The 27,649-nt window shown below is 33.2% G+C and overlaps 1 protein-coding gene across 2 annotated transcripts in view; it reads right to left on the bottom strand.

Moving 5' to 3' along the window:
- The window catches only part of LOC113402847 (protein tweety-like), a 77,729-nt gene that overhangs the window by 6,570 nt on the left and 43,510 nt on the right, over positions 1 to 27,649 (bottom strand). For both annotated transcript variants that reach the window (XM_026643177.2, XM_026643178.2), the window contains exon 3: positions 3,621 to 3,698. The gene's annotated coding sequence lies outside the window, so the exon portion shown is untranslated. The remainder of the gene's footprint in view (positions 1 to 3,620; positions 3,699 to 27,649) is intronic.

Here is a 27,649-nt window from a genome sequence, read left to right as displayed (position 1 = left end):
TATATACTTATCTATTCACATATGTGTATATAATGCAAAGTACACTTAACTATATGAACAATACGTCGACCAGAAAACAGATGGATTTAAAGTTTAGGAGAGACCTTCGTTTCGTAATGTAAAGGCGCAGTATGGCATCTTTAGTAATTTTGATGTTATAGTTTCTGTATTCTCTTAATAATGAAATTTTTCTAATCGACTCGTTCCAAGACTTATCAGCACATGAAGACAAAAAAAAATCATAACGTTATTACATATATTTCAGGATGCGACCAACGTGTCACGCGTAAAACGCATTGCATTTTTTCAACAGTTAAACATATGATAACCTTGTGAGCAGCTGTTCAAACATTTGTCATTTTTTGTCGAAAACGAACAAATATTATAAATGTACTGTCGCATTTTGTTTGTTACGCTTTTACGTTTAACTTCTCAGCCAAACATCTTGCATTTACACACTCTACATCGGAGGTACAGAAAAAGGCAGAGAATACCTAAACACCTCCCACACACATCGCAAGTGGTACCAGCCGCGGAAACTAGTGTCAAATAAAATATATACATCGATGAAAAACAATATATTGTCCATAAAGTAATTTATTCTGTCTCTAATGAGCACCGGCCTTGCCTGCGCGTAGACATTGTACAACTTATAATTAGCATTCCCTGCCAGTAACATCTGGCTGAGAAAAACATTCGCATCTCGCACACATTGACGCATCAGCATCTCGTTTTTATCTCACCGATCGTAATAATTAGATAATCATTTTCATGAATGAAGTCAGATCGCATATAATTTCCCTTTTTAGTTAGTATCCAAATACGCTTAACGCAAATTATGTAACGTTAGATAACAAAATGGTACTTAAAATTTATATTAATAGGACAATGCGTCCGGTAAACGACTGATTACCGGATGATTACCGGATAGTAAGCCACTGATTGATGAACTGTAAATATCTCACAAATAACGTTATGCATTTCATTATAAAATTACGCTAGGGCTTTGTGCAGGGTACCCAATGCTACACATGACAACAACTACAACTGACTACAGACACAAGGGACATGACATTTTAGTTGCCAAGGTTTGATATTTCTTACAGCGACAATGTCCCATAACAGATAGCATGTATCCGTCCGTCCGCTATCGGATTAATAAAATGTATTAGTAGATTGAATGGTTAGAAAGGAGAGTATGAGTCATCAAATCAAAATAAAAATATACTTTATTCAAGTAGGCTTTTACAATCATTTTTGTCATCATCGTCATTTCACAAAACTATATTGAGTTAAGCTACCACCGCACCGGTTCGGAATGTAGATTCTACTGAGGAAAACCGGCAGGAAACTCAGTAGTTACTCTTTTCCAATAATTAAAATACAAAGGTATGTTAGTTAAATACAATTATATATTAAATAATATATCCTGCTTGAAAATCTACAAATATTAGCTCCACGCCTTTTTACCATCTGTATCAATCTTGTGTTGAATAACATGCTTTATTTATAAATGTTTTAACTAATGATTTGAAATAATGAATCGGCAAAGTTAAAAGTTGAATTTTCTCATATAATATTTTTAATATCTACACAAGATGCGGCAGTAAGCTTGTTTAACTTTAACTGTATTGAATACTCGCGACTATTAAAAAAAAAAAACAATAAAAAATGTGCATTGCAAGCTATTTTTACTAACATAAACACTATATTGTCAGATAATTGACTCTTTGAACCGTACGTGTGACATAACAATAGGATTTGAAGTGCGGAGCAAAAGGAATCGATTTAATCCTGTTAATTAAGGTCCCACGTTGCTGCATTTTACCACGACAAAAGAGAAAGTACTAAATTAATTGCTCATAAACATCATAAGGACTGATTATTTAAATTATGCAAAAATCAAAGGAAATCCACGAGGCCGACATCCCAAACTTTGCATTACCGTAGAATATAATAAATCTATTGAATAAATATTAATTTGTGGTGTCAATTGTATTTCGATTTTTTAATATTATTCTTAAATAATAATACTGTTAATACATTTTTTACTTAATATTTGACAGAAGCACTGATAGCAATTTTTTTTTAAGTAACTTACTATGGATGCATCAACATTTATTTATACAAAATTTGACATCAATCCAAGAATCAGAAAGGAGCCAATCATATAATCACCCCTTTATTAAAACAAATTTAATAATTGTCAATTACCGACGTATCATCGTGGCAAACTCAGTCCTTAATGTTTCAAGTGCAATTCTAACTACAATACAAGGTATCCCACGTGAATCAAACCATTTCCTTATCTATTAAACTACCCGATAACATATCAAGTTTAAAATGATCACTCAAAGTATTCATTAAGTATTCACGTCACTTATATTTTCTGGAATATTTGGGTAAATAAATATGTACGGGTACATAATCATAATCAGCCTGTAAATTTCCCACTGCTGGGCTAAGGCCTCCTCTCCCGTTGAGGAGAAGGTATGGAGCATATTCCACCACGCTGCTCCAATGCGGGTTGGTGGAATACACATGTGGCAGAATTTCGTTGAAATTAGACACATGCAGGTTTCCTCACGATGTTTTCCTTCACCGCCGAGCACGAGATGAATTATAAACAAATTAAGCACATGTAAATTCAGTGGTGCCTGCCTGGGTTTGAACCCGAAATCATCGGTTAAGATGCACGCGTTCTAACCACTGGGCCATCTCGGCTCCTTTTATTTACGGGTAATATCAAGTAATTCTGGATATAAATAACCCACAACATTTATACTAATATTACAAATGCAAAAGTAACTCAGTTTGTCTGTATGTTACGCTTTCACGGGTAAACCAAAGAACCGAAATTGTTAAAATTCGGTATGAAGCGAGCTTGAATTGCCGAGGCCGAGAAGGCAACTTTTTATACCTAGAACCCACAAACACAACACGCGCGGGGAACTAGTATATATAGAAATTGTCGAATGTAATCCTTAAGCAACACGAACACTAAGGACGACCCCTTGACGCCAAAACGAGCACTATTGAGAATCGAAAATTATCGATTATGTCTGAAACAATACCCTTAATAATAATTAGCCCTCGTACGATTGCAAAGTGTTTGTCGTTATCAGAACAGTACTCATTTAAAATACGCGTTAATTACACAAACAACAATTAAAGCGGACCAAAATGAAACGATTGCTTAAAAATCGGATAATTCATTGTATGCAAAATATAGTCATTAATATAAACCTGTCCGCACGCTATATTGAGTTACATTACGTACGGACAATACTGAGGTTTATACTGCTTCACATGAAATATAATATCAGTCTTAGCTTTCAACTATTTTGATTAAAAGCAACATTTAAATTAAAACATATAAATATATCGATTAGCATTGAGGCAATTAGTAAGGCCATTGCATTTTAGGACGATTTATATTTAAAAGCCGTTATAAAAAAAAATATTGAGCCGAGATGGCCCAGTGGTTAGAACGCTTGCGATGATTTCGGGTTCAAACCCAGGCAAGCACCACTGAATTTGTCAAAGGGAAGATAAAGATATATTTTTGATCATTGAATCGTAATGAAGGGCAATGGGTAGACAAATAAACTTCAACTCACCGCTATAAATAACACTGCACTGCTTACGACGCCATATTGTCGATAACCTAAGAGATCAGGCCTTTACCGGGAGCATATCTGAAACAAGAGATGTTACAATGAGTTATTTACTTGAACGAGAGATTTTAAAGCACTCAAAACTGTCCTAATAAATCTTGTGCAGCCAGTTACGATGGAACCTCAGTCTTAATCGACATTTTTACATTACATTAGCAGCCTGTAAATTTCATACTGCTGGACTAAAGGCCTCCTCTCCCTCTGAGGAGAAGGTTTGGAGCATATTCCACCACGTTGCTCCAATGCGGGTTGGTGGAAAATTAATCGACATAAACAATCAATACTTCGTTAACATTTATACACTCTTAATCTGGTGATTAAGTTTAGAGCTCTCCTGGTGAGGTTGTGTTAAGATTTATATCATACAGTGATATTTCTATCCTTGACGGTATATCCTACCGACATTAATAAGCCACATTGCTGGGTTCCGATTATAAGGATGGAGTAAACCAGTAAGTCACAGACACAAAGGACATAAGTCGTTTGTATTTTTCCCAATGTATCTCATATTTATTTAGTTATTATAAAAATACATAAAAATCTATATAGATAAAAATGATACCTTACTTCCCTCAGTCAGGCCATAAATTAACAACGACTTTACCAATTTGATTTATCGTCTAGAAGGTTGTTACAGGAAAAAAATTGCACAGAAAATTGGAAATGTTTAGAAAAATTAAATAGCACTTATTACGTTTTAGCCGTAGTGTATCAAAAAGCATTAAAATGAACACTATGCTTTTGTTTGTTTTTTTATTATTTATTTTATTCGACGGTATTAAATATTCATAGTAGAGACACGATAACACAAATCGTCAGCTGATAAACTCATAACAAATCATAATAATATAAATACATAAATGTATATTTCTGATCCAATTAAATTTTCAATCGGAACCCACATGTCAAAACCGACTGAAACACCCAAAGCGTTCGAACACAAGTATTCGATATGGCCTATTAAAACTCGGCTATCTAAACTGCGCGTGTCCAAGGAGCTAATATTAAATTTTAAGTGCTTCAGCGAATACGAGCTCGTAAAGTATTTGCTTTATAACTCCACTAGCCCTCCCGGCTCCGTCTCAACGCTCTGCTGTTATTAAAAAGGTAAAATGGTTACGTCATAAAAAGCAATGAGTTTCGTTTTATGCCTCGAGCGTTTTCGAGCTTTGACTTGGTGCCATAGTTACAAGTTTAATAATAATAATAACTCTTTATTGTACATACACGAGAGAAAAGACAGAAAAAAAAAAAAAAAAAAAAAAAAAAAAAAAAAAAAAAAAAAAAAAAAAAATTCAGTCATTTTCAGTTTCAGTCATTACTGCAATAAAATTAACGGTTTATAAAACTCTAATATTCGGTCTTGTGAACATTAAAAAGCGAGTCCTTTTTACTATCCGCAAATCATTTTTATTGAAATATGAAATATTTCAACCGGTGACTCTGAAGTGAGCTCTGAACGGGCCCGTCTGCGTTTATACCACCCACTAACCTGTTATAAATAATTGACGCTATATGAAATTATTAATATTTTTTACAGTTCCAGTACCGATGGCCGTCGGAATACTCCTATGAGAGGCCTGATGGCTCGTCTGCTTTTTTAAAATAAACTTTAAGAAAGTAATAAAAAAACAACTTGCAAATAATAAAATAGTATAGTAAAAATAACAGAAATCCAATACAGCCGTTCATTTAGGAAAGCGCGCTCCTTGGCATTAAATTATAATTAATGATACTTATAATCTAATTTGTATTTTTTGCGATCTTTACTTTTAGTCGTGTCACGCACACAGAGACATCTCCTGTAAGCACTAGTGTCACTCACTCATACTAATGATACGAATATGAACGATAATAATTTAACGTGGAGGGACGCATCATCGCAAACGAAGAGATCTATTTATGTGCATTACGTGTAATTTCTTAGACCGGCAAACATATTGTGTTCAAAACACACAATTAATACACAAACATTCAACCTCAGACTTAGACTTCCATATACTACTTTAACAGCCTGTAAATTTCCCACTGCTGGGGTAAGGCCTCCTCTCCTTTTGAGGAGAATCTTAGCAGCATATTCCACCACGCTGCTCCAATGCGAGTTGATGGATTTTCCATATACTATTTCAACCATAATATAGATAAATAAGATTTACCGCAAAAACACGAACACGTTGAATTAAAGGCAATGAATATGTATCAAGTAGTTCTGACACACTGAATATGGTAGAAATACTTTAAAAAAAACAAGTACGAAAACTCTGACTCAACGCAGGACCGGTCAGACAAGTTTACAATTCCTAGACACGAAGGAAAGCTCACACTTTTTATGGAACTAAATCTAGAACACCTAAGTGGTCCCATTAAAACGTCAAACAGCTTGACACGTATATTCTGAAAAAAGGCCCCAACAGACGCGACGATCTGTCGCCTCGTAACGTTAAGATAAAATTGATGTTAGTGATATATTTTTATATTAATATATTATTCCATAAATTAAATTATTCCATCCCAAGAAGTAAAGCAACTTAGACATTTATTTTTTATGATATTTTGGTCAAGCAAAGATCTTAAATCTTAAATAATCTATGTTTTGTTTATGGATATAAAAATGGCGTTTCGAACATCAGTTCCAGTAAAATTGAAGTATAATCTGGATATAAGTAGTTACGCGAAATATTATTGAACTGAAATATTAAGTTATACATACGTCTCAAGAACTGTTTGTAGTGCATAATGTAGCAGAGCTATTAACAAACCGCATGGAACATGTAAATCTAAGGTTTGTTTATGGTTACTCGTTCTTCGATTGGAATAGATTATACACAAATGTTTTCGACTACACTTACACTCGAACAAAAGCAGCCCTAGTTCTCACAATGAATCACGGTCTTGAACGTCATTTCGAAACCCATATGGCGATTGGGGATTTATTGCTTGGCATTTAAAATGTCAAGAGCCGCTCTCTCGATTATATAAGCGACCTTTATCCTTTGATAATTAATTGAATGGTTATTATTTCAGTTAACGATTTAATTATATATGTATCTTCAGTGTAATAATTATTTATTTAATGAACTCGTTATAGTTTATAACCCAAATCAATCAAACGCTTACAAGCTTAAAATAAAAGTGAAGTAAGTTAACCGTAGTCCGGTAGTCCATTAATCGGAATAAGGACTCCTCTGCTCTTAACGACATGGATAGGAACTTTTCCTCCACGCTGCTCGAAATTGGGTTGGCCAGACATGGGTATTGTAACAAATATTAACCATACCTTAAATAAAGCGTCTGATGAGCTCTTCCACACTAGGATACCCACTAAAAACCAGCTGTATCTAAATCCTTCTCTTCGGGTGCCTTTTGGTTACACTGGCTTACTCGCCTTATTGTTATATTATGTAATACTTATTACGGTTTGACGCTAGAATATATAAATAGGATGTTACCTACCCAGACAGGATTGCACAGTCTAATCACCAATGTGGATACACATGAGGCACATTCGACACATGCAGATTTCCTGACGATATTTAACTCAAAGAATACACAAATTAAGCACGTGAAGACTCAGGGTTTGAACGTTATAAAATCAAATCGCAAAAGCATAATATATCCTCAGAAAACCTTTAGCTTTAACATGAATCTAATCAAAACGCATTGTTACCTGTAATACTTCCATATTAAATCTTAATACACAAAGATTATTTAATAATAAAATAGTAGCAAAATCCATAACAAATAATAAACAAAACTGAACGTATTATTAATCACACCGAACATAATGCACTCCGATAGTGATCTATAGGCTATCATGGATCATTGTTTACACATCGAGTTCGTAGAACCATTTAATATTTTGATGGACGGTAACAATGAGTATGATGAAAATTAATGTCAGCTACGAGTATCAAACATAACAGGTCGCAGTATAATGGTCCAACAATATTCACTTGACCGGAATTCACGTATTCACGACAATACTATTTAGTATTGTTGTGTTCCAGTTTGAAGGGTGAGTGAATTGAGAATTTGCACAAAGGACACCATTTCTCAATACCCAAGATAGGTTAAAAAATGGTGAATGTTTCTTACACAGCGGTAACATCAGATGGCCCTCAAAATCTTAAATGATTGTGGATTGACATTTAAAAAACTAACTGAAACTTATAGTTTATTAAGTAACCCAGTGAAACATTTTGCACAAAGGGATATCAATTTTTATTTTGAATAATAACGTCGTTTATGGTCCATGCCATTTCGCTGTTGGCAAACCGCCATATCTTCCTATATCTTAAACTGCATTACACTTTCAAGTAGCTTTATAATAATAAATATCACAATATTAAAATGATAGTCTAAATATGTTTGAATTTGATGTTATGTTATTCATTTTAACTTGTTTCAGAAAGGTCGACGAGCTAATTAGAAAAGCTCGCCAAGAAGATCTACATTTACTTTTTACACAGAGTTTAAGATTATTATAATAAAAAACTTTTGGGAGATCCTAATATAAATATCCTCAATGTTATTGATACGGGTCAAAAATATATGTGAAAATTCACCTGAATATGTTAAATTATCAGCCGTTCGAAATAGTATATTAATTTATGGTAAAACTCCTAATTTTTAATAACTATGATGTCCTGATCTGCAAACTGTAGAAAGTAACTATCTGTTACCTCTTCATCCTTAAACCACTGAACAGATTTAGGTGAATTTTTTTTATGGAGATAGTTTATGTCCCGAGGAAGGATATAGACTAATTTATTTAATTCACATATGGGTAAAATGAGGGGTGGCTCTGTGTGTCACACCTAAAAGGTAAAGTTGTATAAATTTCGCGCGAGTAAAGCCGCAGGTTCAGCTAGTGATACATAAATTATATAAATACCAACATAAATAATAAAACTTGACGTGATAAAACGCGTGATGTCATATTTTCGTCGTATATATAATAAAAAAGGTTTCTCTCTTCCAATTTCCCGTACAATGTCATGTTTCACGCCGGATTTCCAGAACGACGATTCGTAATTTAATATAGATATTTAGCATAATGAACAACACACACTTCCTCGGAATAAGCAGGTAATCCATTTATTTAATGTATTTAAACGATCCTTTTAATTAGGCAAAAACAGCATGCAATATTATCTCAACAGGCGTCTATTATAATGATTGATCTTTTTTTTCTGAGACATAAATTACGTCTTTATAAAATACGTTTCATTCCGTTTCGAGCTGCGCTAAAATATTTGAGCTATGGTAATTTACTTTGATATTTTAATGATGAGACTCAAAACATGAGTAATGAGCATTAACAATTTGAGATAAAATTATATTATCCCAAATTAAAATGCCTGAATGAAAAAAAGTAGGCAGCAAAAGTTCAATAGTGATAGACGAAGACAACTCGTACAATCGTCGTTGGAGAGCACGCACGACAGTTGTAACCTCATCGAAGCATCGGGAAAAATAATAAATAAGGTATGATCAGGACCGAATGTCTTTATATAAAACTTATAACACACTGCGCTTAACAATTAAGTCATAATTCCCAATCTTTTAACTTAATAAAAATACGTCAGACTCGAGTTGACCCAGCAGATAGAACACATGGATTTTAAGTCGAAGGTCACTGGTACAGTTTTAGAAAAAGCATCACGGAGTATTCTTTGGTTTATATTCCATGCAGCAAGATCTAACAACAACCCAAATAACATGTTATCGTTGAGAAAAATTATCGTTCGCATATTATCATGGCGAATAGATAGATCCAATTACATCAGTGATTATTATTTAAATTATTAATGTCCTCCTAAGCGATTTCGGCCACGGCAATCACAAGAGAGATTAATACCTACAATAACGCGGATGTGTTTTCGGTTCTATCCGGTTTCTAAATATTCATTTCTCGATTATACGAATTGATTTAAAATGTTTGCAACAGAATATACGCCTCGTATATCAGCATATCAGAGCGAGGAAGCGACCGTCGGTATCAGAATCCCGGAATTTCCGGACATCGATCCGCTTCGGATGTAACTGTATTCCTATAAAATAGCAGACTTGCCTATGTTTATATTAGTATGTTTAATGAAAATATCATGGGTAGATTTTTATATATAGAGCTATAAATACAAGCGATATAAAAAAAAGCCCCTAACTGAGCTGGTGTATAGTTTCCTCAATTAAATTGCCGCATTATTTTTTGTATATCGGCATTGTAAGGGAAGAAACAATAATAAAAAATAATTCTCGCTAACTACACTGGCCGTCTTCGAAAGAAAAAAAAATAAGAACAAAAAACACCAAGCACCAATTTGGTACTTTTAAAAAATAAGATTTAAAGTAAAATATTCCACTGTTCTTAATTAAATATGAATATACATATCTTCTACCAGTTGGGAATGTAGATTCTATCAGGAATCGGGAAAAAAGTAGCTCTTGATCCACAATCATGATATACCTACATGTAGTAATCATATTCAATTTATAAATCCCGTATGAAAACAACGAAAGTTAAATCTAATTAAGATCGTTAAACATCTACTCGAATATAATCAAATTCTCTACAAGAGAATAATACGCCATTGTATTAATATTTATTTTTAAATGAGCAAATAATTATTTACGAGATTTCATCATCGATTCCATCGACTACCCCAGGAAAGATGTATTGACCTTGCAGTCGAAAATTTGGTGATACAAGTTTACCTCAAGACATAGTAATATGTGACATAAATATGTACGTAAATAGACGTAAAACTATCTCAACCTATATTCGGATTCAGATCTCGTATTACCTTTTTCATCCCATTCGGACCGGCTGATGTCTATATGAGTTTTACTCTCCGTGCCGTCGTTACGTCATCGCCTACAAAACGTAACGGCAGTGGTGACTCGTGACCTATATTTTGAGTAACTTTAATAACAGACACATTTGTAGTTTTGAACATCGCATAGTACATAGTTTCTAAGAAATCTTAGCAGTATCAAAAATGTCACGTATGTTCTGGGAGGATTAGAGTTATATTACTAATTTATTGCTCGTTATCTAAATTTTTAGCAACCAAAATCTAGTTTACTAATCGGTTTCAGTCTTTCACATTTAGATCTGGCAAATGATTTGGCATTATCAATAATAATGTTGACATAGTAACTGACGTCACAGTATACTTACAACAATGATCAATATAATATTTATTATTTTGATATTGAAAAATGCCGTATTCCTTTGTAACGTTCTTATATAATAAATATTCCCGAATATTTTCAGCTATGCCAATTAATAAAATAACTCATTTTAAAAAATCATTGGTGTATTACTCAATAAAATATTATATCTATGCGTGGACTAACCACTCACTGGTTTCCCATGCAGAATAAATAATAATTATAAATAACACGAATAAAAAGAATTCGTCTTAATTAAATAGATTATATTTTGATTTTGAATTGACATATTTCAGAAGATAATAATAAAATGTATCCCTTAAATCGTTGATCGTCTATCGTCTATTAGAACTTCGTACGTCAAAACTATTCGAATTAGGTATAGTTCAAACATTCCAAGTACGTGTTATGCTAGAATCGATTACCAGTGCTATGTTCCACATAGAAACAATTTATGCTTTAGTTTCAGCTGAGGAAGTTTCCAATCAAATGCCTGGTCGAGGCAGTTGGCTAATTGAATAATCTGCATACTAGACGTTCTTGAATATCCAGGCGGTCCCCCACCGGTTGTAAGAAACACGACCTAGGAAGTTACGAATTTAGTAATGAGTCTCAAATTCGATAGGCGTACAAATAGAGCAATACATGAAAATCCAAAATTTCTCACGAGCTCTACACGTACGTGATTTCATACGAATATACGCATAGAATACTGAACATGACATTTTATATTATGTCAGAGGGCGCTTGATGACAATTGATCATTTATGGCCAAAGACATTGGTATTGTCCTTAGAATAGCAATGTCTTCGTACAATTTAATCATTCCTCAGATAACCAACGCACCACCAACCTTAGGAAGTAAATCCTTTGTGCCTGTTTATTTATTACGCTCTTTTTCAATTTGTCTGTCCTACGCCACTTTCAATTTAATTTCTTGTTCTTCTAATTACCTTTACTTGTTTATCAATATAACAATATAATCCTTACATAAAAAAAACGTTCTGAATATTTTATTTTATTTTTCATGTAGATACTTTTTATGTTGACGTGCCAATGAAGTCAGAAGGGCAATTTTTCAATACAAATGAACGGATACTGTGGAAATTAAGAGTGTACAAACGTAAATGTTCAATTTGTTGCCCTAAAAGGAAAGTCCGAGGTTCTAATTAAAATACAAAGCTATATTTCACGAGGGACGTTAGCACTAATAGCCTTTGGGTTTCTTTGAATGACGCATGCGCGTTTGTAATTTAGAACTGAATTCGTGTTAAAATTATTCTCTGTAATATCGCTCGTGTTGAAGGAACTGTCGTTATGTATGGTTGTATTATTATATTTGTTTAAATATTCCTTACGGTATTATGAAGTCCCACTTCGGGCGCCAATCAATGATCAGATAATATACAATATTTTTAGTTTCATGTTATCTAGAATGATACATAAATATGGTAGCAATATATTGAAAACATCAAGTAAGGTATAAAATGACGATATGTTATAAGATTATTATCACTAGTACATTTAATTTAGTCATAGTATCTTTAAGCACACGTGGTTAGTCAGTGAATGGAACACGTGGGGTGCGGGCGCGGTCGCTCGATATCGCGGAGGCTGCGCGATGAGCAAACGCCCGGACCTACATCGACCAGGCAACCTAGATCTTCACAGTCCCCCTTAGCAACACCGAACATAGGCCATCGAGGTATTATTTCATAGCGAGCAGAGCTCTCGAACTCTGGATGATGCGTCGCGTGCCAATTACTCGAGAGCTATCACGCTGCAAGAGTACTACTGCGAGTGTTACTCTACGTGATCTATATTTGATAGGCAGCTGGATGCCATTTAAAAATACTCGTACTGCAATTCAGGTTGCATTTGATTTAAGGGGTTACTTCTGAGAGCTCTTTAAAAGCTTCATATTTTCTTTAATATCGTATAAATGTTTATTTACATTAATACGTTGTTAATGTTCGTTTAAACTTCTTTTGATCTTAGTAAAGGTGGTTCCCCTTTGATATGTAATTTGTTATTAAAAGAACGCAACTTTCTATCATCAATCGGTATTGGCCTATTTTATCTTTTACTAATCTCGTCTATAATGGCCTTTGATAGTATGATGAGAGATCAAAAAAAGTTTTCCTCATTACATTTAATGGTACTATTTAGTACCATTTAATTTAGTACAATGAGTAATCTATTATAAACAATTTATTTAAGCGATTATAAATTAAATATTACTGTGTCTATTCATTAAACGTTTTTAAGAAAAGATTAATATTTATAAACAACTACTATACTAATACTATGCTAAAACTAATGGATTTTATAAATACACAGGTAAACCACACACGTATGTTTGGTTATTTGTTTAATAATTGCTGAAAATATTTGATGGATTTTAACAAAATAAGTTTATTATTACATCCCAACTTATATAATAGACATATTTATCAAATAATTTTAAGAACCGTTACTCTATTTACGTCTAATTAATCTTATGCCAAATTGTTAACTATCGAAAATTGTATACGGCGCATATTGTTATTCAACTTGAGTTGAGTTCAATTGTAAACAAACTAATCTAAATCTATGCTAATATTATAAAGAGGTAAGATTTGGTTCTTTTTCTGTAGTGTAATCTCGGGAGGTAATAATCCAATTCCAAAAAAAACATCCAGTCGTAAAAAGCTACATTCATTCTGAATGCTTTAGGGTTTTCTTTATATTAATATATAATTAGTTAGCTAGTATATTTTAACTATCAAATTTTTATACGTATTATTTTCAAAATGAATGCTTCACATATTCGACACATATTTCTGACCTAGATTTATTATAAATTTAATTTTAAACCTACTTTAGAAAAGGACAATACCGAGTACCGGTTGTATTAAAATAGAAAAAAAAAACCAATCAGTATACATTGTAGTTACGAGGCAAGAACATGCGTCAAACTTATAACACTTCTCGTTTTTCGACGTCGGAACTTAAAAAGACAAAAGCTAAGTACAAAAATGACTCGCATTTAGATTGGATCACAAAAGGAGCATCCAGAGCACGAGTCCGAGATATAACGACAGTTGTATCCCTAAAAGCGCGAAGCACTTTCACTCGACAACAAAACATGTTCCAACATCGAGACGCCAATAAACCTACTTTATTACATTGTCAGAGAATTACAACGAAGTTAACTGGTACAAGATAAAAACTTCAGCGGACTCGATTCATATAAATATGTTTTAGTTGCTTAACCCATTTGAACGGAAAGATGTGATCCGATAGAGAACGAAGGTGGTGGACATAGATCAGAGGATTAGCCAGCTGAAGTGGCAGTGGGCTGGTCACATCTGTCGAATAATTGATAGCCGCTGGGGCAAGAAGGTTTTAGAGTAGAGTTAGAATTGGTGTAGGACACCCTGTGACACGATGGAGCGATGATGTACGGAAGGTGGCTGGTAGAACGTGGATGAAAAAGGCCGAAGATTGGGCTCAGCGGCGCGCCTTTGGAGAGGCCTATGTCCAACAGTGGACTAATACAGGCTGATTATGATGATGATGATAATGATGAAACCAATTTTATATGATCCACACAGAATGCCATCGGATAGACATATGTATTTATAGAATGTTGACTGATGAAATTTCACTGATGGCCGAATGCCTCCTCTTTTTGAGTTGTAGGTTTTTTGGAAGTAATGTTTGTTATTTCAACGTTTATGTAGAGAATAAAATGGTTACTTGCGAACATTATCAAAACTAAAATATATAAAATATTTATTTATAACATTTGTAAATTTTTAACAAAAACTTTTTTTTTTTTTTCGAAAAACATTACTATAGAACTGTAATATTAAAAAAAACAATAATACATAACTTATAAAAATTTAAACTTTCCAACTATATCTAAAACAAATAAGAAGAACAAAGTAATAAGGTAAAATACTAACTTTCATGTTTTAAAACATAAAAGACATTTTCGTTATTTGTCAAACATCATTAAACTTTATTAAATTAAATAAGTTACACCTTTAAAGTGTTTTCTGTAAACAAAAACTGTCGCTTACACTTTGCAATTTGGACCAGCAATTTCAAAGATACTGCAAGATAAACGCGTAAAAAAAGACGTGGGACGTGCGTCAATGCATCAACACTGTTAGATCACTGGGCACTATACTTGATCATGTTATTCAATTTATATTTAAAAAAAAAAACATCATAACAATTTGTTTTTCGAACATGTATTCATAGCTTCAAGCTAACGAAATGCATTTCAAACCAATGCAATTGTAATGAAACAAATAATAAAACAACAAATTGTAGCCCAAAACTAAAAGTAAATTCTTCCAAAATAACAAAACGGCCATGTTTCTTACACTTGTGCCTTACTTCATTGCAACGTACCGCCTTCGACGTATGAGTCGTAAATTCTGTAACTTTAAGAGCAGCCTGTTCGTTTTGTCGTCACACACACTGGAATCAGATCTAAAGGGTGGCTCGTAAGTTGTATTTGTAAACTACCGAATACGTAGTAGCGAACAGCGTTGAAATAATTGTGAGAAGTTTCTCTAGAATGTCTATTGCAGTGATACCACTAGTTGATTCTAGAAATTTTATACTAAAACTATATTATTAGTTGACGTGAATTGTTGCGATTACATTGAACATAGATTATATAAAAATATTTATAACTTTTGTATACGTATTTATAAGAAAAAAAAAACTAACAATTTATTTTAAAATATTTTCCCATTTTGAATTATTTTTTCATGCTTCGTATAAAACAAAAATGCTGAATATGAGAGAAAATACACACCTAAGGTTGTATATGTCTAGTTAAAACCATAAAGATATGAGAATATACATTTGGCTGCCTTATTTTCGCTGCAGATGATCTGAAATCCTGCTCGAAGGACCAGTAATATTAGGTGAGATTCTAATCATTTTACCCGAGTCTTATTTACGACACGATACTATTTTCTAAAAGTAGAAATAGAATGTACATTTTATGACGTATATGACTAAAACTTTTATCAAAGTATATACATATAAATGTTCGTATAACAGGTAAGTAACAAGACTTATTCGTTTAAAAACGTCGCCTAGACTATTTCTTATAGTAAACTATGGAAATGAGTATACATTGTAAAATCAAAATGGTTTTATATGTATTGTAACAGACTGTGAATGTCCCACTGTTGGGCTAAGGTCTTTGAGGAAATGTAATTAAATGAACACCGAACACGAAAAATTAAACACATGTAAATTGGTTTAAACCCGCAATTTTCCGTTAATATTAACGCCTAAAAACTGGTTCATCTCGGCTCTAAACGATTTAATACTTTAACTTAAATTGCCTACGACACGAGTTGTATTTCAGTTTTATTTAAACAGTTCATTTGAAGCTGCTTAGATATAATCTTCACAAGAGCACCTTAATTTATCACTTAGGTGATTATCTTATATTAAGTTTAACAAACAAACTTCCCTGAAATGTTTATAAATTTAGAATGTTTCATTAAGGTAAATGTCGCGCAGTTGTTTTTTTGCTTGTTATTTAGACGGTTATACATTTACATTGCAGTCTGCACCCTTGGGTTATCGTACTCTAACGAGTTTTAAATATTACCTGTTCATTTGCTTGGCGGAATTTAACCAAATATAATTTAATTAAATTACGTATTACAATATACGTTTTACGTGTAAATATTAATGCAGGGAATGGATTAACAACTACAACTTTCCACAGACTTTGTACCGAGCAGTGGGGTCGATTGATTTGGGGGCGATTTATATTTAGAAGAGAAGGTTAAAATAATTACAGTATTAATTAACTAAAAACATCACTCGTAATTTTAGTCACAGCTGGCAAAGAGTTTAAATTAAAGAATTAATATATTTCTAGCTATTTAATTGTGCTCAAAGGCTACGTTTTATATAAACACTTATTAAATGTATGTTTATATGCTGCTATATAGTTGAATTTATCAAAAAATTCTCAGAGAACTCAAAGCTTTAATGGGTTTATCACGTTAAGATACGTTAATTAAATCATTTACAAGAATGCGGGTCGTGCTGAAAGATCGAATCAAAACGCATGTCGAATTTTTATTATGACGATGCATCGCATGGCGTGCCGCACGTGCCCATAGCTAAAGTGGGCGTTTCTTTGAACACGCTATTGCCGCGTTATTGCTACACAAACTGACAATAAATCGTGGAATATGTGTATACACAAGTGACATATGGTCGTGGGGAGGCCGTCAGGTATAAGGTGACCATATTTACTGCATATGGTAATCAATTCTGTTTTTGCGGTGTCAACTATGCAACTCGAAACGTTAAAATGTTAATTTTATACCTATATTTAGACGAATATGAAAACTGACAACTTTAGTTCTTCGGCTAGAAATGTAAACGTGAAATATTTGTTGTAAATTTCAATTAGAATATTTTGTCGTAAATAATTTAACACTAATTTTTAACCCGTATAAATGATTTTGACATTGTGGTTGGCAAAAATTTGCAAGTATGTAAAATGAATGTGATTATTATTTCTAAGGTTGGGAACAAGATGATATGTAAAACAAAGCTTACTTTAAACGGTAAAAAGTAATAAATATAAATTTTTAGAGTAAAATTAAAAATCCTAATAAATACAATATACCCTAATCATCGCAGACAATAACACTAATATGTATCAATATCACCAAGGTTGCGTAATAACGAACAATAGATACTCATAACGCGTTCACATGAGTCTATTTTAGTCGTCGAATAAACGAATAAAGATTAACGAAAATGAAAAATCCATCAAGTTAAAATTACATAATGCCAAACTTCAATCGTTTCTGATATAACTTTTATTTTTAGTTTAAAAAAAAAAAACTTGTCCAGCTAATATTGAACTGTCTGAGACGTCTATTACATACATGATTGAGTAAACCGATAGGCACCGCTTGCAATAATAAAACGAAAAGCAGTGCGTACTATCAGCGTAGTATATACAAACATTTAATATAGTCCAGATATCTAAATTCTTATTTATTTATTCATACTACCCTTACAATTCGCCCAGCGGCACCACACCAGAAACAGACCACAATGAAATGAAAAATTAAAATAAATCGTTAGACAAACAGAGGAGAAAAATGGACTGAACTGTTTTGTCTTTGCCTATTTACCAAAAGGTATTAAAAAAAAAACTCTACAAACCAACCTAAGAAGCGCAGAACAGAACAGTGAATATATTTAGAGGATAAATGTGCCCATGTTATTACTGTCGTTATTGTTGTTGTTTTTTTAATATGGTTGTCGTTTATGTCTCTTGAGTTAGAAACGATATCATTGAAGTTTGATGTGTACGTTCTTTTTATACAGCGATTTTTGTTTAAAAACTTGCTTTGTTTGGATAAAAAATTGATTTCAAGTTCTACGTATTATACAGGAATTGTTTCTTTATATGTCTTGTCAATTCTACTGTCTATAATTTAATTAATGGATGGATATATCTTCCCCGAAACCCATTTAACAAATGAACATAGCCCTTTACGTGAGCTTTGTTTTAAACCTATCGCTGCCCACTTCATCATAATTTGGGCGTTTAATTTTCTACATCGTTAACTTGTTATGATATATATATATAACTACATAACATGTAGTTTATTTCAATGTAATTCAGTGATACTATTGATCGTATAAATTAAATCTATATCGGTAACCACTTAACGTACCTACCTCCGCAAAGATCATAGAACGACTCTTGCGTTCAATACTTGTGATGTTTCCATGTAAAATATTACACCCAAAATGATATTCACGCTACCTGAATACCGATTGATATCTATTTGAATCGAAAAACCGCCGAGAACGTGATAAACGATATCAGGAACACATCGTTACGGGTACGGAGGAAATAAGCGGTTTTTTTACGCTCAGTATGACCTCAAATGACCCTTAGATTGTGCTGGAAAGTAAGTCACATTTTTTTACTTTAGTTATTAAGAAGTATTTATTATAGAATGTCGTAGAATGTTAAGAAATTCGTCTTATATTATACTAATTATACTGTACCACAAATTTTTACAGGAATATTAGTGGAATTTCGATTTCACACGCGATTCTAGTCGTGTTTGTAAATTACACAAACTATAAGCTTTGCTTAAAACTATACACTTGTATAATTATACATATTTGAATCAAAGTTTATCGATACATATATACCGCATTTCAATTACCTCTAAACCAATGTCGATAACGTTATTCTATTTCGAGTTCAATGTCATTAACATCATGACAATTTTAAAGCGTCACTACATTACCATTAAAGATAACATTAACAGCCTGTAAATTTCCCACTGCTGGGCTAACGCCTCCTCTCCCTTTGAGGAGAAGGTTTGGAGCATATTCCACCACGCTGCTCCAATGCGGGTTGGCGGATACACATGTGGCAGAATTTCGTTGAAATTAGACACATGCACGTTTCCTCACGATGTTTTCCTTCACCGCCGAGCACGAGATGAATTATAAACACAAATTAAGCACATTAAAATTCAGTGGAGCTTGCCTGGGTTTGAACCCGCAATCATCGGTTAAGATGCACGCGTTCTAACCACTGGGCTATCTCAGCTCTTTTTTTTTTTTTGTCACTACTTTAAATCGAAATTCGGGTGCGACGGTTTTTTAGGTAACATTTAATTTTAATTTTACTTACGCAAACAAGTTTCAGTTCTTTAGCAATATATTAATTGATTTTTATCTTTTGAAAGGATAACAACGATATACAGTCTGCGGTGACTTTAAGGCTATATGTGAGTCATTCTGTGAGTCAGCGAGGAAAACCTGCTGCTTGTGACCTTTATTTAAATAATTGATCCACTAACTTACAAAAGCTCGAACGTCTAGCAGTGCTTTGGTATCGTTTACCTTCTAAACCATCTCTTACTATTTCAAAACCGATTTAACTGGTTTAGAGTCAAGACCAGAAACAAAGTTCAAATTATACTTTTACGAAATCGCATATTTCAAACTAGTGGGCAAACGCGACCTCGTTTGCGTTTCGAGCAGGTGTTTAGCTGAAAAGTAACCTATGTTCCTTCGTTGAGTTCAAGCTTGCTTCATAGCAAATTTCATTCAATTCGGTTCAATGATTCGGCTATGAAAGGGCAATAAACAGACAGAGTTACATTCGCATTAATAATATTACTATATATATCGCCAACGATGTAGAATTCGCGGGTTCAATTACAACCTCACCATACTTACGTAAAAAGTAAGTATTCAGAGTCTTGCCATATTTTATCGGTAGAATTAACATTCCGAACCGATGGTAGCTTTAAACTTAATTCGTCTTGTATAATGATTATTCAAGTGCTTGTAATACCCTACTCGAATAAAGTAGTTAATTTTAATTATATTTAGGTTAATACCGCGACCATTAAGAGTTTAATATTTAGTCTTTAATTATTATTTTTTATTTTACGTCATTAACATAGATAGCGTGCAACTCAGTGACACGTGACGTGACATAAGTGACACTCCTGTTGCGCCAGAAAGGGTTCATTTTAAACATTTACATAAAACAGAAACGTTACACAAAAATTGTACTCTCGTAGTACAAAAATAATTTTCAATTCAAAAATAATAAAATTTGTGACGTGGTCATATTCTTTTTTTGGAACATGTTAGAAAATCATTTTAAGTTAATATCATATCTATCACTATCAATCATGACGAGGAAGCTCATTTCATGAGTCTATTTACAGAGTAACTTACAACAAGAGCATTTTTAGAGTTTACAATATATGAAACCATTAACGAACTTAACATCTATTAAATACCATACTCTATATAATTACTGTTTTCATCGACTCTCATTCCAATGTTAACTTATTCAAATGGTTTCCATCAAATTTCCTATTCCAACCACTAAACTAAACATAATATTTTCCAACACATTTTCCCCCGATCGTTTATACGGTTCACGCAATTGTGGCTTTTAAGCTGGAGGTGGTTGACACGTTAACATTAATTATAAAGACACGAAGGTAAGGTCGTCGACCGCACGAGTTCCTCTATACCTTTTTCAAGGCTCACCTAACGAAGCGCTGGCTAACGACTTCAGTCTCCAACCCTCATTGTCAACGTCATATCTTGACTTCATAAAAAGTTTATTTCGAAATGTTTTTTGCTGCTTTAACGAAATGTCTCGTCTTAAACGGTTCAAATGGTTATTGCTAAATACCTCCAGTCACACCGTAACTGACACACGGAACTGCCAGCTAAGGCTTAAGATTAAATCATGTTTGATAAAATACAAATATCGATTGTAAATTTATTATTTTTGAATTCACTCGTAACTAAAATATTTTATCACAGACTCTTATTCGTATGACTAGGAATGGGCCATCCGATGGTATATAGTCAATTCAGCCCAACACGCACTGCCAATACAGTCAATAATGAGAACTCATATGATATCTCCTGCCTGTATTTATACGCTCATCCAACTTTAAACTTAAACCACAATGTGTATATTATTGAGGCTTGATGTTAGGGTAACTGATAAGTGGGTAGTACCTAGAGGTAATGAAGCTGCAGTACTTTCAAACGTGTTTTAATATCTCTAAATTACAGACCTCATCGGATGTACTGGACTATAATTGTATGAACAAATCCTAATGTTTTTTTATGCTTGACCATTATTCGCATAATTCAAGTATATACTATTACATAGGTTCTAAATAAAAGATTACAATTAATATCACGATTGAAGGCACCGTAAATGTCTTTTTTTTTATTATTATTTTTTTAGACTGTAGTTGTTATGCTCCAAATTAATCAAGGAATTACTAATATGTATTTACTCTATTTACCCCTTCTTTAAAGCTTATTGCTTGTGTTAGAAGTGGGGAGGACAATAGTCCAAGCGGTCAGGATCAATCCTGACCTGACTGACTTTTCACCTACCTACACCATTGCGCTATTGACGCTTATAAGGTTCATGTTATTATATAATTTTAGAATATATAGGTACAAGTTCAATTAAAGTGTAACGACCTTTTTTATCTCGCTGAAAAAACGCATTACGCTTTTCCTCCAAATGAAGTGGATCGGTATATGGGACTCATTGATGCCCAGGACGCCTAGAGCGTTTAAGTAAACCGGATAACTTGTTTTATTTATCACTTCGTTAAAAATCGATCTTACAAATCAAACGTGTCGCAATCTAATAGTCGGAGCAGAGAATGAGATGCAAGTGGGTCGTGTGTTCCCATTGTTTATATTTCAATCGAAGAACAAACGCTTACTCGATGGTAGGACTTGAGCACGCCTGGGTAGCTACCACCCGCACATCACATATTCTACCGCCAAACAGCAATACTCAGTGAGCCAGTAACTAAAAGCACAAGAGACATAACATCATTGGTCCTCGGCTTGGTGGTGCATTGGTGTTTTAAAGAATAGTTAATATTTCGTACAGCGCCAATTCCTATGGGCGATGGTGGAAATTTACCATCAGGTGGGCCGTTTTACGTTACTATTTGTAATATTTATGAAAATATGGCATTGACTCGTATGCGGTGATGGCAAAAGCGTAGAGATATAAAGTTGAAATCAATACCAAATAGGTATGCGGTACTGTGACGCTGTAAAAAAATGTTTTTATTAAAACTGCATATTTTGTTTTAATGGACCTTTTATGATGTTTAATAAATCTCTTCAGGTCTACTATCACGTTTAATCTTAAGAACAGATGAAACAAGATATATTTTAACACTTTTAAATAACCGTAATTATACTATTGAAATCAACACTACTGTCTGTGCTTTATAAGAAGCAATACAAAATACTGGAGGAAAAAGGAAAGGAGCGATGTCAGGTGTGAGGCAGTATCGCTTTATACATCACACCAGGATTACCATGTCATTAGCGTCTGACTTGCATGCGAATTATGCACGTGCTACTTCGATCATGACCTGTTCTGAGGTTTGAATACCGCCATGAATAGTAACAGAACTGAAAACAAGGCTTCTTTAAGACAGGTGGTCTTTACAAAATCAATTTTAACGTTGTAAAATGATATTACAATTAGTCATTATTAAAGTTGGAAATTTTCAAAGCGGTTTCAAACCGGGCAACAAGCTCTGAATCTTTATGTAATTAATTTATCTCGTGTTCGTTTGGCTGTTAAGAAAAACATGGTTAGAAAACTTGCACACGTCGGATAGAAGTCTGACACGTGTGCTTTTAACAACACGCATTCAAGTAGTGTGGTAGAATATGCTCCAATTCTACTCCTCAAAAGTACAGGAGGACATAGTCCAGCAGTAGGAAATCTACAGACTGTTACTTTATATTACTGTTTATTGGTTTGTCTGTGCGTTTAATCTCTGGGTTTAATTAAAATTACAACAGTTTTATTTCTACGTATGTCTGCACGATGTCTGATATAAAAGCGAATCGACACGGGATCTCCCCTTCTTATCGATTTGCACAAACGTCTGGCTACATTCTGTCAAAGCGCGTCAATTTCACACTTGCCGTGTTTCATTGATAGTTGACATTCCGTATTATTCATTTAATATGGAAGCACTACACTTAACTAAACTTTATAGTATAAAGTATCAAATACCTAATATCTTAGACCTGAGGAGACCGGTTCATCTCAGGTATGACGTTAAGGGCTTCGAAGTATTGCAAGATCACATAATTTTGCAGTGAATCGATATAATTTTTCTAAATTCTGTGATTGAATCTAACCCTAAAAATAAAACCATCTACATAAATATATCTTGAAGCTTTATAAACAAATTATTTTATTTAAAACTGTGTTATCATATGCAGTATACATTTAACCAGAATGAAAAAAAATACCCTAAGTCAAAATAAAATGATACAAGTTTTTCCTTTCATACGGAATCCAGGATTCATACAATGGTTGGTACGTACAAACAGCTCTCCACACTCACCACTAGGGAAATAGATAGGCAGGTGTTAATTTTAGTAATTGGTTAGCGAGCGTCCTGGCATTCACGTTTGAGGGCCACGAAGTCAGAGTATTATTTTTAATTAATTAAAAGATATGTTACATTCATTTGTAAACATTAAAATTTAAATAAACGCTTACATTATAACTCTATACCGTATGAATTTAAATATACTAGCTTTAGTGTAATAAAATTTCGTATTATCGTATATATCGTAACATATTCATAGAATAATAATGATTAATAAAATACTGTCATAGCTGATTTTTCTATTTTTAATAGAAAGCGAGCTAAGAATAGCTTGCCTCGACTCAATAACTAGAAGCTATCGTAGTTATTAAAAAAATACTACAACTAACTTACGTCAGATGTAATTCTTAGTACGGGATGCAGAAATTAAACGTACTAATATTGTAAAGCTGATAAGTTTGTTTGTAAGAGAGCTTATCACAGGATATTTAGTCCAATTTGAAAGAAATATTCTGCTTTAAATAGCGCATTCATTTAAAAAAATCTTTCAATTCAATATAACATCACGACGACCAAAGGACATCTTAAGCAATTCTATACTGAGACATGAGGATACATTTTATGTGATGCCTAACAGAAAATAACAACTGAACCAATATACATAAAACTTATACCAGCAGATCCTGCGCGTTTCGGAGAATTTAGTAATATTATCACGACATAAGTTCGCTCCGCGTCGCAGTTTCACCCGCTTTAAATTCAGACTATTGACTTGACATGCGTGAATTTCATATCCTTGTAACATTTCGTAATAAAATAAATATAATCGCGTTTTCCCTTGCCCCGTGTAATCATAAAGACAGCTCCATTATGTTCACCTATTACAATACATTAGCGGCGCCGGCCATACGCTGACAGACGGATAGACACGTCAATGTCAACGGTTGAAAGGCATTACGTGTTAACATACGCAACGAACTCTCTATACCTTTCTTAGATCTCGGCTATAACTTGATACAGGATAGAGTGCAGTTGTTTATACTTGATTAATATTTAATCCAAGCCGTGGCCTTTAAGAGAATAAGATAATTATCGATAATGTTGGTTACGAGATTCGGGATAGGTCTTATAATTGTTTATCACTGTATTCATAAAGTTAAAAAATATAACTACTTCGTACTTGTAACTTTTACCGCTAGTTATTGACCCTGCGGTTCCGTGTGCGAATGTCGAGCCCGATCAATAAAAGTTATTATATTATTAAGTCTTTTTGACGGATTTTTTTTAAGTATATTAAAGTTTATATATGTATCTGTAACATCAAAAAGATTGTGTAACGTACGGTATTTACACATACTTACACTTAAGAGTTCTTTATTTATAAAATATCGCTTTCAGCAACGTAAGTGAATCAAAAACACATACCTATATAAAACTATTCGCCTTCTATCTGTATGAAAATCCCGATAAAGTTGGTAAAAAATAATACTAAAAACCTAGGTGAAACATATGATTTGCTCGAAGTTGTTTGTGAACACACTTCAAGAAAAAAATTTGGCTAGGTTTGAACTGTTGGCTGAGAACGCTGAGGAGGCTGAGGAGGCTTAGGTATACTTTTGCTGGTGCCTCGGACGGTAATTTCCGCGACGATTTGGATAGACGCGCTAAATATTGATGGCATTGATAAATGCTTTTGAAATTTAACAAGATTACATGCATTTCAACTTGCATAGAGTAAAAATATTAAATATTCAGACACCACAAACATTACGATTATTGTTTGAAAATAAACTAGCAAACCGCCCTACTTCGCACGTGTGCTATTTAATAATAAAAAAAATTATATGATATAGCATTAAAACGAACAAACAAATTGTACCTGTTTATAATATTAGTATAGATAGCTGTCTGTGTGAAGCTAGTGGTTTTCTACATAGAATAGAGTAGTAAATAATATTATTAGCAATATTTATAAACATGTAGTATAAGGCCCTTCAATATCGATTAATAAAATTAAACGACCGGTTCAAAAGAAACACCTCCGGATTATCTATAAATAAATATAGATAAACAGTAACAAAAAACAAATTACGAACGTATTTAAATCGTTCAGTGAACACTTATATTGAATTGCAACAAGTACTTTCACTTCGAGAACAATTTACACCGAAACTTACAGTGGGCGACGCGTGGGCTGTTATTTATTATACAATCGTTTTTGAGGAATACGACACGCAACAAACATTCCAGTACTAAACATTTCTACTGTATGCAAGCTCGAATGCATGTAATTATTATTATTATTTTAGAGTTCCGTAAATCGAAAACGAAACCCACAATATTACACACAATATATACTCCATTCCAACCATAACAGGAATAAAATATAAGTCGAATAAAACAACATTTGACAGCAAATTAACGCAATATTATTGGTCGAGAGCTTAATAATTAATCTATGATATTCGGTAAGGATTCGCGATAAAATGGCGTTTTGAACGTCCACGAAACTGTTATCGGAATTTGGGAAGTAAAAGTAAAGTAGACATAAGTGGTAAAGTGTAATAGTGTTGTATTATAAATAAAGATATATAAATCATAAACTCTTAGTAGTCCACAACATAGCTGAGTTATTAGCAAATCTCATGAAATACGTAAATCTACGATTTGTTTATCTTGTTTCCGACTTCCATTGCAACAGGCTATACATACATGATTCCTGGAAAGGGTGTAAGTTACATTAATATCTGTACTAATCTATACTAATATTACAAATTCGAAAGTAGCTCCGTCTGTCTGTCTGCTCTTACACAGCCAAACCACTGAACCGAATTTGATTGAATTCGTTGAAGTTGAACTCCAAGGAAGGACATGGGCTACTTTTGTGCGTAATACCCGACGAACAACCCTTAAAACGCGAGCGAAGACGCAGGTGACAACTAATATTTATATATATAAGTATAAGTATTAGTTGTCATCTGTAAAATATATACCGACATGAGTTGGTAAATGTAAGTATTTATTATAAAGGGACGAATTTTTCCGATTTTTAAATAACTAATCTAATTTGTAATTGAATTGGTAAATCTTAGGTTTTACAGGAAAAACTTAGGATTTACCGTAGTCCGAGCTTTTACAGTAACATATATACCACATAATCTACTTTTTCCTGGTATCTATAACTTTAAATCAGTATGAGCACAATTTTATAAGTGAAAGCTTTAAACGGGGACTAATTGACCGCCCCAATTATTTCGCGGAATCTGTCTGTAACCTCACGGCACTTTTTACTTGTACATAAATATCTTAATCATTTTATAATTAATAGTAATATAGTATTTAAGCTATTAATATAAAAAAGGTCCCATAGCTGGGCAAAAGATTTCGCTCCACTGAAGCCTACTTTAAAGCCTATTCCATCACGCTATTCGAGTGCGGATTGTTTATACATGTGAGGAATATTATCAGAACATACGATGAATTATAAACACAAATCAAGCACATAACTAAGCCATCTCAGATATTAACATAAATAAAGCTATCATGATTTCAAGAATGAATTTTACGACGACACGTTGTTCATTTATAAAATTAAGATGGCGAACAATATAAATGTCTCGAGCTGGTGAAACTCCGAATGGAATTCCTTAACTCGACACTTGATTTCATTAAAACATTGCTGGAAGATATTATGATAAGCAGTAACTTTAATTAAAATACAAACATTATTGAAAGTTTTAAGTAAAATGTCATGTTTACGAAGGAATCAAATTATGTAAATTTTTTATACATTAAAATAAACATATACAATATATCAGTATAAAATACTACTTTAGT

This window comes from Vanessa tameamea, chromosome 9 (assembly GCF_037043105.1).
Source record: "Vanessa tameamea isolate UH-Manoa-2023 chromosome 9, ilVanTame1 primary haplotype, whole genome shotgun sequence".
In the NCBI taxonomy this organism is placed as follows: Eukaryota; Metazoa; Arthropoda; class Insecta; order Lepidoptera; family Nymphalidae; genus Vanessa; species Vanessa tameamea.
This window is presented reverse-complemented; position numbering and strand designations above follow the sequence as displayed.